Source organism: Erpetoichthys calabaricus, chromosome 5 (assembly GCF_900747795.2).
Source record: "Erpetoichthys calabaricus chromosome 5, fErpCal1.3, whole genome shotgun sequence".
NCBI classification, from domain to species: Eukaryota; Metazoa; Chordata; class Cladistia; order Polypteriformes; family Polypteridae; genus Erpetoichthys; species Erpetoichthys calabaricus.
Genome location: NC_041398.2, coordinates 222,376,861 through 222,397,386, shown reverse-complemented (window position 1 = coordinate 222,397,386; position 20,526 = coordinate 222,376,861). Strand labels below are relative to the sequence as shown.

Sequence of the window (20,526 nt, the reverse complement as noted above, 5' to 3'; positions counted from 1 at the left end):
TCATGGAGAATGGTTATATTTTTGTGGCAAGGAAAAGAAAATGTCCGTCCATTCCTTCTATTTAAACCACTATTTTTAAACCACATTAAACTTGTCAAACTTACATGACAATGAAAGATCAAAGTATGGTCTTGGATGAGCATGACGGGATCAAGAATGGATGGAAGGGGTGCTGTTGAATGGAGAAAATCCAAATATATATGGAGTCCTAAATGAAGGGCTATTACCAAGAATAAGGAGGGAGGAAATAAAAGAGGCACTGAAAATAACAAAGGATGGAAAGGCAACAGTGCTGTATGAGTAGATGTATTGTGGGGTCTAATGCAGAAGATCCATGAACAGAAGAAAATACCAGAGAAGTGGTGGAACAGTGTGATTGTACACATGTATAATGAGAAAGGTAGTGATTCAGGATTATGGAAACTACAGAGGGATAAAGCTGATGTCTCATATGATGAAAACCTGTAAAAGGATTATTCAAAGAAGGCTTGGGGAAGAGACCAACATAGGGGAGAAGCAGTTTGGTTTATGCAAAGGAAGAGTTGATGCAGTCTTTGCATTGAGATGGGTCATAGAGAAGCACTGAGAAAAACAGAAGGGCTTTGGAGAAAGCTTGTGATAGAGTGCCACATCAAGAGGTCTGGAGGTGCATTAGAGACAAAGGGAGTACCAGAGAAGTATGTGAAAATTGTCCAGGATATATATGAAGGGGTGAGAACCCCCAGGGTTAGAAGCAGTGTTGGGGTATCAGACAAAATCCCAGTCAGAGTAGGTCTGCACAAGAGACCTTCTTTAAGACATTACTTCTCTGATGTGGTTATGGATGACTTTTGTGACAAAAGACCAATCACCCTAGTGTATGGTTTTTACTGGTGATACTGAGTGTGTTTACATGCACACGCAAAACCTGGTTTCTTAGAAACCAAAATCCTGGTTTGTCTAACCAGAATAATGATTCATATGGCATTTTTAGAACTGGTTTCTATGAGTAACCTGGTTATTAAAGTGCTAATTGTGTAGCACAAGAAAGAAGGACGTAGAGAGGATGTTGGAGGACTGAACATACAGTAAGTTGGAAGAAGACAGACTATTTTGAGGTTTAATTATTTTCAAAATTTCAGAAAATTGCCTATTGAAAAGACTGGATAAGTTGAAACACCTAGGAGCTGTTGAAGCCCAGTATGGAGAATTGATGCAAAGATAACTCACAGAGTGTACTGTGGATAGAACAATTGGAAGAAGGTATCAGGAATATTGTGTGATCATGGAATTAAAGTGTGGGTTGATGGTAAGGCAGTGGTAAGACCGGCCATGAGTATGATGCCGAGACAAGGCCAGTAAAGACAGCATGGGAGAAGTTGGATGTGGCAGAAATAAGAATTTTGAGACAGAATAAGAAATGAGATGATCAGAGGTACAACAAGAAGAGAGATCTCTAAACAAAGTATAGGAATGTGGATTGAAGTGATATGGACATCTGATGAGGAGAGACAATGACTATGTGGGCAAAAGAGTGATGAGAATATAAGTACAGGGTAAGTGGAGGTGGATGGATAAAGTAAAGAAGGATTTGACTGGGGAGGAGGTAGATCAGGCACAATGATCCCACATAGTTAAGGAAAGAAATGAAGAAGTAAAAGAAGATATGACCCTCTGTTAAATTCCAAATTAAACAGCAGGCTTATTGCCAGTTTACAAATTGTATTTACTGCACCTCTTGTAGGAAGTGTCCAACCATCTACATACTGTAGGTGAAATGGAGACAGCTGGCAGACCAATATAGGAAGCATGTTCAAGCCACTAAAATCAAAGACCTTACAAAGAGTACTTTACATCCAGTCATAGCCACACTGAGGTCTCTGTTTATGTTCTTTCACAGGGCTTCAAAGTCACTTTTCAAAGACCAACAGAAGACACAAAGCTCATTCTGATCCTGTGATCACATATTTCTCCAGGTCTTAATGGCCAATCAAAGGTTACTTTTAAACTATTCACTCATCTTCTCCAATTGCCGCTTTTTCTTCCCTACTCTCACCTTTTCTCCTTTCATCTGCCCCAGCTTTGTTCCCTTCTATATATTGTACCTGCTCTTTCATTTTCCATTGCACATCTTCTTTCCTTTTCAGCATGGAAATAATGTTAAGCCTGTTTTTGTATTCATAAGAATTACTTATGAATGCTTCAAAATCACTCCAGCTTTTTTTTAAGTTTTGCCTGGCCTCTACTGGATCACTGATATGAGAAAACTCCCACATATGATAATAATGTTCATCTTGTCTTGTTGTTTTTTTTTTTGCAAGATATCAATCTTGTTGGGGTTCCCCCACATTTTATGCCACTTCTGAACCATATTTTATGCAGAAAATTAAACTCTTATGATAAACCAGTGGATGTCTTTAGCAAAAAAGATCCAAAAAACTTGATGTGCAAGCCACAACAACCAACCCCAGGGTTTCGCACCATAATAGGATAGGAGGGGTCAGAATTACTCCTTTTCACAAAACTTGGAAATTTGTAATAAAATGCACGTGGAGTGTCGTTTTATGCTACATCAAGGTTGCTGATCTTGAATATGATATTTTTGATATTTTATTCTTTAGTAGTGGTCCTAGGCCTCTAGGTGCCACTTCCAGGTGGTTAAAAATGACAAATTTCAACCATAATCACGTGGGGTATCGTTTTCGACTATATCAAGACCACCGATTACGAATATGATGCTATTTTTGATCCATTACTAAATCTAGTCGTCTCTGGTGCTCTATTACAATTGAAAATAAACTTTAAACATTTAAGCTAAGGGACACAATATAAAATTTCAAGCATTTGACACAACTGTTCTTGTTTATTATATACTTCAGCTTCATGAAGAAAATCATTACATTTCTTATTAACTCCCCGAATTTACGCTAAATCAGACTCTTCCTTTGCAGATGCATGCGGACTTAGCCCTACAATACTGTAATTCCGAAGCAAGTAGAACAATGTACAGTCACTGAATAAAATACATTATATGTTGAACCACTATTGTCGCAAAAGCAGGCCGTCTGAAATTTCAAAGAGTATTCTGGTAAATGTTGTCAAATTGCGAAATAACAAATAAAAAGTACTCGATTGGATTTAAACCTGAAATCTTACTTAGTCAAATATCCAGTCGACTACAATTAAATCGGATTTTATTTTTTTATACACTTCTAAAGTATACATACGCCTTTAGATATACTCATACCTCTCTGCATCGGAATATGTGCAAAATGACCCCGTGACCTATTTGGAATTTATTTATCTGATTTTAAACACTCCCAGAGAATATCGACATTCGCCGTCCAAGAGCGTATCTCTTCGTCACGTGCGCGAGCCCCTGCCCCCGCGCTCGTTCTGGCTGATTCACACTGCCCATGCGCGATTCGCCATGTTGATATCCGCAACAGCAGCCAAACAGCGGAGGCGGCTGGTCAAGAGGCTGTGATCTGAATGTTTTCTTCATTACGTTTATATTGCTCCTCGTTATCAAGTTTAACAACACCGGTTACTGAAGCACCGTTAAACTGTGATTTCTGCTACTTTGTCGATGTATACAGGAACTCGGAAATAAAACACCTAAAAACAGCAACAAATCCAGCGTAGGCCCCGTGTTAGAAAGAAGACAGCTGGAGTTATTAACCGGCAAGGAAACTCAGAAAAAAAAAGTTTCTCTTGTTTTTGTTCTCCTAACAGCAGCAGGGCCGGATCAGAGGAAGTCATTTAAAGGTAAGCAGACGCCCGTGGCGGTTTAGCTATTCTTACATCTTTTTAAAACAGATTGCATTAACACGTAACTGCTGTCAAGCGAGCCGAGGTTTGGCCAAATCTCGTATTGTTTGTGTTTCTCCGATAATGGACTTGCATTGATCGTGCATCCATTTGGAAAGACCGTGTTACAATGAGTGTGATCCGACCGGAAACCCGCTTCCGTTCTCGCCGAACCGTGAACACAAATATCATTGGAAGAACTTAGAATCGCACTCGAACGTTCGGATTTCGGAACGAATAGTGTAGAGTCCACTATGTAGGAGCGCGAACACGTGAGCAAAAGACTTGCCTTTTACAAAAGTCAAACGGTGCTGCGAGTCACTGCCTTTATAAACATGCGTGTCGGTGTCCAGCTGTAGTCTAATTAGTCTGTTTTTGTTCGAGTAATTTCCTTATTTTACTAACATTACATTTTCATAATGGTGAGCCTGATTCTTAAATAGTTTCAGCGGATGCAGGATTATTAAAAAAAAAAGATCCATTCACGATTTTACGTAGTGGAAATGATACTCTTTATTAACTTTTCTTCGTATCTGACGTACCAAGTCAATCCATATTCAAGAAAATATTGAATGTGCAGCATGATCGTTATTTAAATAAAGCAGCACGATTCTCGCAGAGTATGGGTGCATTTCCTTTATCAAAATAGGTATTAGTCAATTTAAATTTGCATTTTTTTTCCCCTGAGTAATGAGCTATATCCAGGAAAGACTAAATGAAACTGTGTTCAACTATTATATAAAAAAGTTAGTGCTAAAATTAGAATCTTTCTTTTCCGAAAAGCAAAAGAAGTACAGTTTGAAATTTTGAACGCTGTATATCCTAATGACTTTTTAAGGTTGAAGTACAATTTAGTTTGTGATTATTGTTTTTATTGTAATGAGACAAATTATAAATCATATATTCTTTCACTGTAAGCAGAAGAAAGTTTTTCGGGTTCTGTCATCAAATGACTTTGTTAAAAAATAAATCTTACCTGCTTTCCAGTTAGACAATATGAAATTTGCTTTGTTTATAAAGGACAAGAAAGTTAATTATTTTGATCAACAATATTTTAATATCACCTTAATACATTTATACACACATGTAGACTACTAAAGTCTTCTCCATTCATCGTTTTTAAAACAGGTATCAGCATTCTTTAATTCCTTATAAAAGGTGACCTCTGGTCATATCCTGAAATTCTTCTATTGGAAGAATTAAATTTAACTTGCACGCCTCCTTCTCTTTTATTTTATTGTTATATATTGTGTGTTTCAATATACATCATACTCTGTATGATGTTATAAAAACGAATTCCATAATTTTACAGGTTGTATGGGTCTTTCTAGCAATTCTAAAAAGACTTTTGGTGACCTGTTGGCGATCCACTTTGCCTTCTTCAGCGCTTGGAAGGGCTCCTACCTGTGTCCCTCCCCAAGTGTTTAATTTGCTCAACCCCATAGGCTTCCACCTTAATACCATAAATGTACAGGTTAGGTTAATTTTATGGTTTTGTCCAGTATTGCACCTTCCTCGTGTAAAGCTGGTAAGCGCCCACAGTTGTGAGCTGCAGAAGCTCTTATTTTATTTAGTTAGTTCTGCAAGATGTTTTTGATTAAGCATTGACCCAGTGTTTTTTTTTTCTTTGTGGCTAAAATGCCACACACGACTTTGGGTTTCAAACAGTGTAATAATATTGGTGGCCATTTAACTGACTCAATTGGCTGGGGGTTTACTTTTTTTGTTTTTTTTTCCTCTCCCACTAAAAAAAATACATTCATGTCTCAATTTCAATTCTTTATTGTCATGTTTACAAGTACCATGTACAATGAAATGCTTGCTTACATGTGCCCCTGCAGACATAGAACATAGACAAATAAAAAACCCCACACACAATAAATAAATGAATATAAATAAAACCAGAATCCTAGGAATAAATAGAGACAGTGGCAGAAGTATATGTGCAGGTAGCAGTGGAGGTGACACAGGGTTACTGATTGTTCATGAGTCTGATTGCAGTTGGGTAGAAACTGTTCTTGAACCTGGAGGTGCGCCTCCGAATGGACTTTAGTCGCTTCCCAGATGGGAGGAGGGTGAAAAGTGACAGTGCAGGGTGGCTGGGGTCCCAGCTGATACAGTTCACTTTCCTGAGACAACGTGTAGTGTGGATGTCATGGATCTCGGGGAGCTGTGTGCCTGTGATCTGCTGTGCTGTATTCACCACACACTGCAGAGCTCTGCGGTCCTGAACTGAGCAGTTGTTGTACCAGAATGTGATGCATCCTGTCAGGATGGATTCCACAGTACACCAGTAGAATCTGCACAGGGTTGTGGGGGACATCCAGACTTTACTCAGTCTCCTGAGGAAGTAGAGGTGTTGTTGGGCTTTCTTGACTACTGCCGCAATGTGACTTGACCATTTAAGGTTATCAGTGAGGGTGAGTCCAAGGAACCTAAAGCTGCTGACCTGCTCCACAGCCTCACCTCTGATGTAGATGGGGCTGTGCTCTGTTGCCTGTTTGCAGAAATGCACAATCATCTCCTTAGTTTTGCTAACGTTAAGGGTGAGGTTGTTGTCCTGATACCATTCTGACAGGAGTCTGACCTACTCCCTGTAGGCCGTCTCATCATCCTCGCTGATCAGACCTTTTACCGTGTGTTTTTTTTTTTTTTTTTTTTTTTGGGTAACATGGCGCTGGAGAGAGCTTTCTGATGACTCTATGAAATCAGTAGACTGATTGAGAGAGCCTGGGTGGTCATGAGGTCCCTGGAAAGGAGTGTGTGGTGCTCTCAATATCTATGCAAAAGGACGAAGGTCCAAGTCTTTAGAATCCTGGTGCTTCCTGTCTTGCTATATGGTTGTGAGATATGGATGCTATCCAGTGACCAGAGATGAAGACTGGACTCCTTTAGTACTGTGTCTTTCCGGAATATCCTTGGGTACCGTTGGTTTGACTGTGTCTCGAATGAGCAGTTGTTCATGGAGACCCGAATGAGGCACATTACCTGCATTGTGAGGGAGCGTCAGTTATAGCACTATGGCCATGTGGCGCGTTTCCCCGAGGGTGATCCAGCTCGTAGGATCCTCATTGTTGGGGACCCGAGTTATTTCATCATGTGGTGGGGTGTGGTAATGTGCTGTACCAGTGCATGCTCCCCAACTTGACTTGATTTAACTTTCCCCCACATCTCTACTAGGGACTTGAACAGCCATTTTTAATTAACATATGATAAAATTACTTGGTTTATACTATTATCAATTTACACATTTAAATTTTAATTAATTTCCTGTTTGGATTGCCGCACCTGATTCTGACATTGATACAAAAATGGTATTTAAACCTAAAATCGGGTCATTTAAAATCAGAATAATCCTTCTTTTCCACCGAAAAATTTTATGTACATAGTAACTTAGGGTGAATGAGTTTTCAAAAAAAAAAGATTGTACAATGCTGTGCTTAATACAAAAGCAGTACTTTTCAATTTACCATATTGGAATCATAGAAAAGTCTTTAATAATAAGTGATCAGATGAAATCACTGAATCACTGAAGTGCGTTCAATGATGAAACAAGACGTGTTTTTCATGTATTTGGTTGACGATACTCCTTTTATCGCCTAATTAGTTATCTTGAGCTGGACAGACATTCAGACAGTTTTTCTGCAAAGCTAAATGCTGCTGTCTGCACATTGGGTGACTTTATTGATCAAGACACAGTCAAAGGTAACTTGAAAATGTATCTTAATACCCCCCCCATACAAAACAATTTATTTCTTTATATCAGTTATGGATGTTACAATACCAGAATGTTTGTATTGAATTCCAATATGAGTGAAATTTCACAATACTTTATATCATGTCAGCTGGTTAAAAGTACCCCCATTGTTCAAGTGAACAGTATTGTGCATGTTACCACAATATATGTAAATTGTAACAGCAGGTTTAAAACATTGGTATGTCCATCAAGTAGTTACAGATAAACTATTTAAGTTAGCTTAGAATTAGTATTCAAAAATATCAAAATACAATCCAGAGTTACAGCCTAACCTGGGACAGACACAGGGATTCCCCCAGTGGAACAACAAATGGGGTGATTTCATAATCTTTTGGGAATTTTCAGTGTGTTTTTTAAATGCTAATATAATTTACATGAGCCACCCGTATGATACCACGTATACATGCTAAATTTATTCCCGGACAGAGTTTGCCAGTGAACATCTGGGCCTGTACATGTGCCTTCTTGAGCAATGGGACCTTGTGAGTGCTGCAAGATTTCAATCCATTATGGCATAGTGTAGTGCTGGGCAGTATACCGGTTCATACCGAAAACCGTTTTTAATTTTTTTTATGATATGGATTTTTCTTATACCGCAACACCGGTTTAAATTGCCTAAACGACGTTCGGAACGTGGCGCAGCAGGAAACTGTTCAAGTGGGGACCTTTTTCACTGCTACACCGCTAAACACAGATTTGTTGCACTAGGGCTCTTTTTCACTGCTACACCACCAAATACTGTAGGTAGCGGTAGCATAGCTATTGCGTGGTGAAAATGGACAGAGAACATTCCGAAACTGAAGCCAACGATAAAGTTGAACATGATGAACAGAATAACTTTTGCTGAAAAAAAGGAGTCACGTCCGTCACCTGGAGATACTTTAGTTTTAAAAGGTCAGATGTGTAAATACTGTTTCTATACTACTGGATAATACTGCAAGCCAAGTTGTACTTGTTTTATTTGTTTTCTATACAGTGTAATGTACCTGGGTACTGTGTAATAGTGTGACGACATGTTGACTTTATTCTCGACATTTCCACTTTAATCTTGACGCTTATGACGAGAATAAAGTCGACATGTTGACTTTATTCTCGTAATTTGTCATTAAAGTAGAACATCGTAAACTAAACTTCATCGTAAAATGAATATTTAATTTACTAGATTTTCTCAAACCCCATCATAAGTTATATAGCACATTAAATGCTTTGTGTTAAGTGATTCTTAAACTGACTTCTTCTTGCACTAAGAGGAGGCGCCGGCAGCGATCGCCGCACAGAATACATTCACTTCATGATCTTCCTGCTCTCTGAACATTTAGAATGCTAAAATAAATACTTAATATAATTTTCATGGTGAAATGCATTAAAGCATGAATTAATCATATGGGGGCACGGCGGCGTGCCTGCCTTGCATTTGCATGTTTTTCTGGTGGGTTTACTCAGCATGCTTCAGTTTCCTTTCAAAGTCATGTAGGATGTGGGGTTTTGTTGTGCTATATTGACCCTGCTAGTGTATGTTTTGCTTGTATTCATCCTGCGATGTGCTGGCGACTCGTTCAGAGATGGGCGCAACTCTGAATGGATGGCATAATTAAACATGTATAACGAAGATATTTTTAAAGTTCTGAACACTCCGTGGGCTAAGTTTATAACTAGTTTTAATTTCACAAAGACATTTATCGTGTGGTGATTGGTTATGCGGTGAAAGAAAAAGGAAGAATAGGAACTGGGGTTTTGGTACGTCAGATAGAGACAGCAAGCATGCAGTAAAGAGAGCCCGCTCAGAAGAACATGCATTGAATTCTGTGTTCGTGTCTCCGACCAGCAGATCACAAACCCAACATTTACACAATATTTAAGTTAAACCTGTGCGATAGCTATTCATACATCCAGTTTTTTGGAGCCTCGTCACACCTGCCATAAAGTTCTCTACGCTGAACATACACCTGGGGACCCCTTACTGCGAGGGAGCAGCACTACCGCCTCACTACCGTGCATGTGTAATACCTGCTTTAATGCATTTCATCATGAAAATGATATCAAGTATTTATCTTAGCATTCTAAATTTTCAGAAAGCAGGAATATCATGAAGTGAATGTATTCTGTATGGTGATCGCTGTCTTCTCTTAGTGCGGAGGAAGTCAGTTTAAGAAGCGTAGTGATTAACCACTGGGTCGGGGAACGTAACACAAAGCATTTAATGTGCTGCATTAATTTATGACGGGGTAAATTAAGTAATTAATTAAACATTGATTTTAGGAAGAAGTTTAGTTTACGACATTCTACTTTAATTATGAAGTAAACTATGAGAATAAGGTGGAAATGTCGACTTTAATCTCAACATAAACGGCGAGAATAAAGTGGAAATGTCGACTTTAATCTCGACATAAACAGAGAGAATAAAGTGGAAATGTTGACTTTGTTCTCGACATATAGTTTGTTTTTTTTCTTCCCAGTATAGCTTAGCTTGAAGCAAGGTCCATATTAATGCAGTTTGCCTAAATGATGGTTCAGTTGGTAAAGATGTCAGCACCAAGTTGCACTTGTTTTATTTTATTTTAATTTGGTGAATACTGTGTAATGCACCTGGGCTTGAAGTCTTGAAGTAATAGTGCAACTATCAGTAATAATACTATTATTTATTTTATTGTTATTATTTATTAGTTTAAATATTATGCAGTTTAATGATGATAAAGTTGTTTAAAAAGTCACTTTAACGTGTCAGTGGACAGAGATTGTTAACATTAACAGAAAGTGTAGTTGGTTTACAAAAAATATTTACTATTTATTCCTTTTCTAAGACATATTCAGTGCAATACAATTTTTGACAAGCACTTCTGGATATTTTACTAAGTCTAAATGCCTCTTTGTATGGTTGAAAATATGTTGTCAAAATTATAGTTTGTTTTTGCAAATTTTGTTCAATAAAAAGGGTCTATATTTTGACTGTATCTGTCATGCAATGTGATACCTTCTCCATTAGTGCCACCCCCTTGAAAACTATCACTTTATGGGGCAATGCAAAACTGTATTAATACTTGTGTGCACATTAAAATGTTTTTTTTGTACAATGTACAATACTCTTGACAGTGGAATAGGTTATTCTTAGCCAGTAATTGCAGTGGAAAATGTGCTTAACATCCACTCATGCATGGGGGAAAAAATATCGTCGAATACCGTGAAACCAGGATAATTTAGAAAAATACCGTGATATAGAATTTTGGTCATACCGCCCACCCCTAGCATAGTGTGTTACCAATGGTGTTCTTGGCGACTGTGGTCCCAGCTACCTTTAGATCATTAACAAGCTCCTCCTGTGTAGTTTTGGGCTGATCCCTCACCTTTCTCATGATCCTACTCGCCCCATGAGGCAAGATCTTGCATGCAGATCCAGACCAAGGGCAAATGATGGTCATTTTATATTTCTTCCATTTCCGATTAATTGTACCAACCGTTGTCACCTTCTTACCAAGCTTCTTGTTGATGGTCTTGTAGCCCATTCCATCCTTGTGCAGGTGAACAATCTTGTCCCTGACGTCCTTTGACAGCACTTTAGTCTTGACCATGGTGGTGGAGAAGTTGGAATGGAAGAAATTGATTCTGTGTACAGGTGTGCTTTATACCCATAACGCGTTGAGATCAGGAGTATCTGTAATTGATTGATTGTAATCTGTGTGCCACATGGGCACACATCCAATCTGTGGGAGCCAGAATTCTGGCTGGGTTGTAGGGGATCACATAATTATTTCTGTCACTGATATGCAAATCAATGTATAACTTTTATGTAATGTGGTTTTTCTGGATTTTTGGTTGATATTCTGTCTCTCTCCATTAATATGAAACTACCATAAAAATTAGAGACTTAATTTCTTTGTGAGTGAGCAAACTTACAAATTCAGCAGGGGATCAAATATTTAATTCCCTTACTGTATACCATACATTTGAATGGTACTGTAGTGAATGTCATGTTGTCTGCAGCAATTAATTGACTAGTGCATTAAAAATGTTAGTTGAATTGTATTTTCTTAATTGACTAGTTTCTCCTGTCCCTCATCCATGTTGAGCTCTGGCATGCTACAGACTCTCAGTATTGTTGTTAAGTAGACTAATCACCGCTGCACCAAAAAGCATTTTACCTGAAAATCTGAGAAAGTGGTTGTTCGTTGTGTGGTGTTCCACAACAGAACTAGCTCAGTGATTAACGGCAGAAAAGGTAGCATGCTTGGAGTATAGCTGAGGGCAAGCCAACAATACCATAAGTAACTCGCTTATGCTTACTTAGCTTTTTTGACAATGGTTCTTTTATTGTTGTAAAGCTGGTTAACTTGAGATTCATGCCAGTGACTAGCATTGGGAAGAAAGTTAGATCCACGGTATGTATTTGGACAGAACACATACATTTTCTGCTAAATGCACTTGTCGGTTGCCACTATTATTACGTGCAAGTGTACGTAAGTAAAGTAATTTTTCAGTACACAGACCAGCTAAATATGATAGACTAATTTGTTAAGTGCATTTGTTACATTTATTTTGGGCAGTGTTGCTTTTTCAACTTTTGCTCATATACACTCACCAGCTACTTGCTTGCTAGTACAGGGTTGTACCCACATTTTGCCTTCAGGACTGCTGTAATTCTTTGCGGCATAAATTCAACAAGTTGCTAGAAACATTCCTCAGGGACTTTGGTTCAAATTGACATGATAGCATCATGCAGTTGCTGCAGATTTGTCGGCCACACAACTATGATGCGATTCTCCCGTTCCACCACATCCCAAAGGTGCTCAGTTGGTTTAAGATCTGGTGATTGTAGAGGCCGTTTGAATACAGTGAACTCATCCTGTTCAAGAAACTAGTTTGAGATCATTTGAGCTTTATGACATGGCACGTTATACTGCTACAAGTAGCCATCAGCAGATGTGTAGACTACGGTTATAAAGGGATGGACATGCTCAGCAACAATACTCTGGTAGGCTTGTGACAATGCGAGTTCAGCTCCATGCTCACATCTTACTTATGGGAGCTCTCAAACCCAGTACTGTCAGTAATGTCACTGATGAGCTAGGCTGTGAAGACATCAACCTTGAAGTAAGGAGATGGTGCAAAAAGAGTAAAGTGCTTTTATTAAAAAAATAACTTCAAATAAATAGTGCAGTTTCTCTCAAATAAGTCATTAAATAAATAATCCATAAAAACAAGTGAACTGTGGAGGTTAAAAACACACTAGAAAAAATCCTTTAAAAACCGAGGTTAAAATAAAGGCTGGAAGCAGTCTTTCTTTAAAACTAAACCCAGGTGCGTCATTCTACTGGTGGCTCCCTTGCTTCTCCCATTCGGGGCCCGCAACAGGGGAGTTGCCTTACCAGTAAAATACTGCTCCTTCTTTTCTGGTCCGGTAGCCCCCCGATCCCCGGCTATGTCGGCTCCAGCCGGACTGAGACTTGGGTTCCTTCCCCAGCAGCCAGGGCGCTCACACTGGGGTTGAACATGCCCAAAGCCTCCATGACTCCTGCTACCTTCTGCGCCGAGTTGTTTCCTCTGCCAGTCACTCCAGCTCCTCTAAACTGCTCAGCTGGAGCAACTGCTTCCAACAGCCCCCCTCCGAGAGTTGGCCAAACACTCCTCTGGGGCTCTCCTACCAGCTGCATTCCACCTTAACAGAGCCTGTTCTTGCTCGTGCACTCACTTGGTTATGCACCGGCTTTCTCCTTCTTGCTTCCTTCTCCTTTCACCTCCTGTTCTCTTTTTCTTCTCTTTTCTCTTTCCCTTCCATCCGCCTTGCGCTTCTATTAAATATTACGGGGACGTGTATCAGGTGTGGCAATTAGCAGCTCCCGGCAACAATTAAGGATGCAGACGACTCCTCACCTGTGCACTTAAGCGAGGACCGTCTGTATCACGAATCACCCGGGAACCACTCCGGCCACAGTATCACGCCCCCTCTCTAAGCCACGAGTGCGGCGGTTATTTATTTAAAAAGTGGCCTTTGCTCTGAGCTGTGGACCTGCTGTGGCATTTAAACTATGCTCAATTGGTATTAAGGGACCCAAAGAGCACCAAAAAAATATCCTCTGCACCATTACACCAACACCATCTGCCTGAACAGTTAATGCAAGGCAGAATGGATCCATCCTTTCATGTTGTTGACACCAGATTCTGACCATACCATCTGATTGTCGCAGGAGAAATCGTGACTCATTAGACCAGGCAATGTTTTGACAATCTTCGGTTGTCCCGTTTTGGTGAGCCTGTGTGAATTGTAGCCTCAGTTGCCTGTTCCAAACTGATGTGTGCTACCTGGTTGTGGTCTCCTGCTGCTGTGGCCTTTTTGCTTCAAGGTTCAACATGTTATTTGTTCAGAGATACTCTTCAGCATACCTCGGTTGTAACAGCAGGTTATTTGAGTTACTATTGCCTTTCTGTTAGCTCTAACCAGTCTGGCCATTCTCCTCTGACCTCTAACATCATCAAGGCATTTTCGCCCAGACAACTGCCATTCACTGGATATTTCCCTTTTTTGACCATTCTCTGTAAACCCCAGAGATGGTTGTGTGTGAAAATCCCAGTAGATCAGCTGTTTGTGATGTACTCAGACCAGCCTGTCTTGCATCAACATCCATGACATGTTCAAAGTTACTTAAGTCACATTTCATCCCCATTCTGATGCTCAGTTTGAACTCCAGCAGGTCATCTTGACAATGTCTACATGCCTGAATTCATTGAGCTGCTGCCATGTGATTGGCTGGTTAAATGTTTGTGTTAACAAGCAGTTAAACAGGTGAACCTAATAAAGTGGCTGGTGACTTTAATTATGCCAGGGCCGGCAACTTGTAATTCTTAACTGTCACCTTGTGGATCCAAAAGAAAATTACTTATCCGTGGTTATCAAGACTTAGCAGCAATATAAATTTGGCAGCTGTTTCTATAGGATGCTACTTTAGGAATTTTGTACAGTCAGTAAATGGTAAATAAATCACATTCAATGTGACTCTGTAAAATGTATTTTTTTTAATCCAGCAGAGTTAATGCAGTTGATCCAAACTGAGAGAGAGTTTGTGGCATAATATACAGCTGTCCACTTGCAGGGGAGCTGCTGCTGTTGGAAAGCTGGCTTTGCTAAAGAGACACAATAGCCACGTTTGCGGTTATGTGCAAAATAGAAGCGGTACTTCTAAAGTCGACAAAATGCAAATTGACTGTTTCCATGGAGTGATTTTATACAAATTAAATTTGCTTTATCACCCAAAATTCAAAATGACAACTGATGGGATGGGGTGTTGGTTCTGTTATTTCAACTGCGTCTATAGTTGGCGTATTCTTTTTTTTTTTTTTTTTTTTTTTTTTAATCCGAGGCGGCGAGTGAATGCAGTAATGAGAAGACGAACTCCCAAAACTTTGCAGAGGCCACATATTAGGGATTTCTTTGAAATCGTCCACAGTGATTTTATTGAGGAGCTGTGGTTTCAGAATTTTAGGATAAGTAGCTCAACATATTTATACACCAGCATACACCAGGGAACCAATCCCGACTGAGAAGCACACAGCATTTGTGCTTTATATTTTGGCTGCCTGTGCAGAGTATAGAGTTGTTGCCAAGACTTTTGGTGTGAGCAAAACCATCATTCGCAGGTTTGTATGTCAGGCCATATGCTCTGAACTAATGAGGCAGTGCATTGCGTTTCCTGATGTGAAAGAGGAACAGCATTTTTCAAAGCGCAATTACGAGGCTCGCATATCTCTTTTCATGCCAAGTGATGGGTTTTGGGATTATGTTAACAGGGAAGACTGGACCTCTGTTGCTCAGCAGGTGTTGTCTATGACAACAAATTGATGATCAGGGACATTTGTGTTGGGTCACCCGGTAGTGCTCATAATACTGCTGTGTTCGCCTCATCACATTTGCACAGGTATTTGAAAATTGACATCATGTCATGTGACCTAAATGTGAAAAAAGTGTTTGCATTGCAGTTTTGCAAGTTATTGCTTTGTCGAATCGCCAAAAAACCACCTCAAGTGAGCGTATCAACTTTTTTTGTGAATTTTTAGTTTTTTCGAAATTTCTGTTTCCATTACCATTTTTTTTGTTTGCAATTTCAATACATGCATTAAATGTGTGGCTAGTGTCTAGATGTGCTAGGGTCTGCAGTTTAAATTGCCAAATGCACATACTATGCAGCTCAGCAAAATCCAGGCTTTAACATTGAAAAGATATTAAAATTAAGTACGTCTTAAATAAAATGGGTCTGGGCTCTATAATAATTTCACCCAATTGCTTCTCTTCTTTTCCTATGTCTGAAAACGTTTTTTTTTTTTCAGCAGAAAATATATTCCGACTAGATTAATTTGCATGTTACAGAGACTCTTTTGCACAGGACTTTTGATCAATTATTAATGCATGCTTACATGGTGATGTTCTGATTTAATACATTTAGTAGGTTACTTTTGGAAAAGTGAAAAATTGCAGACAAACTTAAATTTTATTTATTTAGCACCTTTCCCATGCTCAAAAGTGCTTAACGTCAAGAATTTAAAATGAACAAACGAATTTATGCATGTATTTTCGGCCCTGCTTGTCACCATTTTTATAAATAATGTGTTGATGGCAATAACGAGCAATGGGAATTAAATAAATAAATAAAATAAATGATTGTTATGCAGTCATTGCTCCTTCAAACCAAAGCGTGAGGCTGTACCAAAGTCAGCAGTGAAAAGGTTAACTGGTAGTGAAAAGTTTAATCTTATTTAACGGTCTCTGGTTATAAAAGTGCAAAATATTTGTTTTTCACCTCGGTCTTCTTTTCAAGATTTGAGTTGCCTGACTCCTGCAATATTAGTTCAGTTGATATCATTTATACTTTAGAAATTATTAAGCTGCTTTATATGAAATATGCCTAGCAACTATATTCATGATGTCTACAAATAACATCTATCTTAATTTAAGGTGGAGTTTTTAAAAATATGTGAAATGAGTCAGAGTGGATCTATTGACACTGAGGACTATAAGAACCCAAAGGCTTATTTCACTTTGTTTCAAGTTAGACTCCCGACTCCACAAGTTATGTTAAGTCCATTATTAATCAGAAATAGTTATTACTTTTAGGCTTTTATGACTTGAATGTTTTATTGATAAGTGTTGTCTTGTTGGAGCTATTTCAGTTGTGTTTTTCTCATATACAGAATTTGAAAACATCAGGATATTGCGATATTCAATAAATATTCAAATACAGCACACAATCCTATTCTTGTTTTAAGTTATTTGGATAAAAGTAGTTGTTAGATCAATCACTAATTGATAAAATAGTTTATAGATTAGTAGTTGACAAATTATTTGTAGTAGCTCTACTATTTGTAGTTACAACTAATTTCAGCACTTAGTTTATCCAGTTCAGTAACTTGTTCTGCATTAATCCACAAGCATAAACAATAGTAACATTTGATCACTTATGAGAAGTAGTTTGAAAACAATAGAATAAACCCTGTTTTATAGGAATTCTGAAATAATTATCTTAAATTGACGAATGTGATTTGTGGACAAATCTAACAAATTAGAAAATGGACACATGACATAACATTCAGGTGTGTTCAAGGACAGTGCAGACACTGCAGACTTCGATGAACTGAGTTCAGTAGGCAGATTCTTTAACCTTATCTGATGGTCTCACCAGGATTGGGCAAAAAGCTGAAAACAACCCAGGACAAGAGTCTAATCAATCACAATGACAGCTTAAATGCACACAGATAGACACACACAGTGACACTTAATCTAAATAAAAAATAAAAATAAATAAACCTGTGTAATTCCTTATTTGCTTGAGCATTTCAGGTCCTAGTAATTTTCATGAAATGCGATGTGCAAAGTGATTTAGTTATGACAAATTTTAGGGGAAAAAATTGAAAGGCAAACTTTATTACAGCCAGTAACCTTTATAGATACCAGATCAATGTGGCACTTTGATTGTAAATTATAGGTTAAAAAATTACCCGATTAATAAATGTGTGTGTGTGATACGTGTATGCCAAAAAACAGGAATGTGTGCAAAAAAATCAGGTTTATAAAACCTGGCATATTCAAATGTGTATGTAATTTTTCCCTTATAAATCACAGTCCTCTTGTAAATGTGTTTTCATGACCGTGCTGAAAAAACTCTGCTCGGTTCCGCCTTGAAACAATCATGTATGAACCATACTAATCAACTGCATACATAATCAATCACAGTGCTGCAGGCCTTCATTGGCTGGTAGGTAACTTTCCTACATGACACATCCAGTAGTGAGAGAGAGAAGTTCTTGTCTCTAAATTAGTGGCATGTGTTGAACCTTTATTTGGTGGCCTTAGCACAGGTGTCGGCAACAAGCGCCAATATATTGAATGGCAACATGTTACTACAGCTGTAAATGGTGTGAGCTCCACCTGCACCATGCCTGAAATAAAAGGGGAGAAAAAAAAGGTGCGATCTCTGACAATGAAGCAGATTGATAGTGAAAAGCAGAGTGTGCGTGTAATGGGATGAAGAAAAAAAACTCATCTACGCTCTCTGATTTCAATTTGCGAATGGCATCTGTAATTGGAGATGCCGTTTTATGCTGCATTTTGCCAGAGCAGTATTGATGATTGTCAGTCTTATCTTGGCATCACAGATGACTTTTATGATAATAGAATGTAACTGCTTATGTTTAACAAAAGCTTCATACTCGCTAGCTGCCCTTATTGCAATACAAGTGCATTAAAGTTCTTTGAGTATGTTAGGAAAACCAGACACTGCTGCAAATTGCCTTTTTATGTTATGTAATAACATGTGTGGCCTGTTGGGGGCGCTGTAGCCACCCAAACCTGACACTCACGTACGCAGGACACAAGTTCAGCAGCACACGTTTTTTTATTTCAGTGGGAAGCTCTTTTCCTTTCATTTCCCACCTGCTTAGCACAATACAGCACTTGCTTTTTTCTGTGTCTCTCGTTTCCACTCCTCTGGCAAGCTTCATCCTCCACCTACCTACTCTGGATCTCCCATGTGTGGCAGTGGGCTTCCTCTTATGCCGAACCTGGGAATGCTTGCGGGGGTCTGCACCACATCTTCTGGGAAGCACTTCTGGATCATAGTGAAACTAGGGTGGTCCTCCCCACAATAGCACCCATTATTGGAACCTTGACAGGGCTGCACTTCCAGACTCCATGTTCCAAGCACCCCTGTGGGTGTGCCCACTGGGTTTCCATGCGAGGACCAGTGCCACCTGACATATGGGGATTGAACTGCTTCTGAGTCCCCGCTTCTGCTGGTCCGTCCATTATTTTATATCATCCGGGCACAAAGTTAGTTATTTGTTGTGCGGGCCAACTTGACTACATTGTTTCACTGACCTCCCGTCCAGGTAAATCATTTCTCCCCGTCTCATTTGGGATGCCCGTTCTCCTCCTACGCAATATATGCATGTGCACCCACACCATGCAAAAACTGGATGTAGTACTTCCATTGGTCAGTTAAAGCCTTCCCGCACAGCGGGCTTAACATAGTAAAGCTTGGATGAGATATTCCTGACCTGTAGGCCAGTTCCCGGAGAAGTGACAACAGGTAGTCTAAATTGATGAAAAAACAAAAGTCCTTCAGTACAGATAGCAGCATTGGCCCTCTTAAAAGGAAACTAAAATACAGTCTGTACATCCTATTCATCACATCAGAGTTTTAACATGTTTGGTATTTCAATGCACATAATAACAGCTTGGTTATAAGAATTCTTACTCATACGAATCGTCATTTGTGTGGTTTTCTTGCATTTCTTTTTTGATTAAGGGGAATTTTCATTTCTCAATTTCACTGAAATGTGTACTCCTGGGTCAGATTTGCTGTAAATGCAGGTTTTCCTGACAAGTTTTCTTTTAGAAATCCTGATATTTGCGCAGAAATGGAGTATGCACATTTCAAGCCCCTTTTTGTGAGTGTGCAAGCTTCATAAACGAGGCCCCAGATTTTTAAAGTCCTAAACTGGGACACTCGTGTAACATGTATGCCCTACATGCATAAAGCCTACCTCATTTGTTTAATGTCTGGTTTATGTCATCATCAGCACTTGAGGGTTCAGGGTAGGAGGAAAAAAAACCCACAAATTAACGCATTTGATTCCACACGGTGCTTGAAGTGGAAACAAATAGTTGACACTACTGTCTGTTTTTGAATGCTTCTTGGTTGTCTTGGCAAATTATGTTCAAATTTAATGGAACATCTTCATTGAGCTTTCTAAGTCAAAGTTTGACCATGCTATTCTATGTATGTTTGTTTCAGTGGGGCAATGTTTTATTAGATAGGCATTTTGATATTCTTCAGTTACCTATCAGGACTCATTGCCTAAAAATCAGGACTTTCCCTGTCCCATTTGAAAGGCGCTATAAAAATAAATTGTTACCTGAACGTCTGGCCATCCTAGTAAATTATTGTGACTGTGAAATATTGAATCATTATAATATGCAGATAAATAAGCTGTGAGCTTGGTTTAGTGTAAGGTAAATTGTACTGAAAAATGTTGATTTGCTCCCTGCACAGGGTACTTCATTCATATGTAGACAACCCTTTGTTTTCCTTGCTAGTATTTTAGACTTTTACAGTTAGTAGATCATTTAACTTTCCTGTTACAAATTAATGTGGCTTGCTGGACTTCCTGATACCATGCTCATACAGACATCAAATATAAGTGAAAGTGATTTCCTCTCCTGTGTAAGCAATCTGGTAGTTTTTCATTAACTTGTGTTGAGGACCTGTTTGCCTTCAGTAGTGTCTATCAGAGGTGGAAAATATACAAATTGGTGTAACTGCTCTCACGGTACAACTGAAACAGTAAACTAGTTTGTAGTTGAAGTATCATAGAAAGAGTCTCCGTTCTACGTTAGACAATTTTACAAATTTGCTAATGCTTTTCAATGGGAGATTTTGAAATTTTAACTATGTAGAGTGTGATCTGTTCAAGATAACTCAACAAATTGCCTTGAATAA

At 38.9% G+C, this 20,526-nt stretch overlaps 1 protein-coding gene across 2 annotated transcripts in view; it reads left to right on the top strand.

Annotated features, from left to right (window-relative positions):
* The first annotated feature begins 3,393 nt into the window (after positions 1 to 3,393).
* Positions 3,394 to 20,526, top strand: part of LOC114652266 (mothers against decapentaplegic homolog 4) — a 66,183-nt gene continuing 49,050 nt past the window's right edge. Inside the window, exons 1-2 of one of the 2 annotated variants that reach the window (XM_051928021.1) lie at positions 3,394 to 3,747; positions 20,256 to 20,356. The gene's annotated coding sequence lies outside the window, so the exon portion shown is untranslated. The remainder of the gene's footprint in view (positions 3,748 to 20,255; positions 20,357 to 20,526) is intronic. The other variant, XM_028802576.2, reaches the window with a different exon arrangement.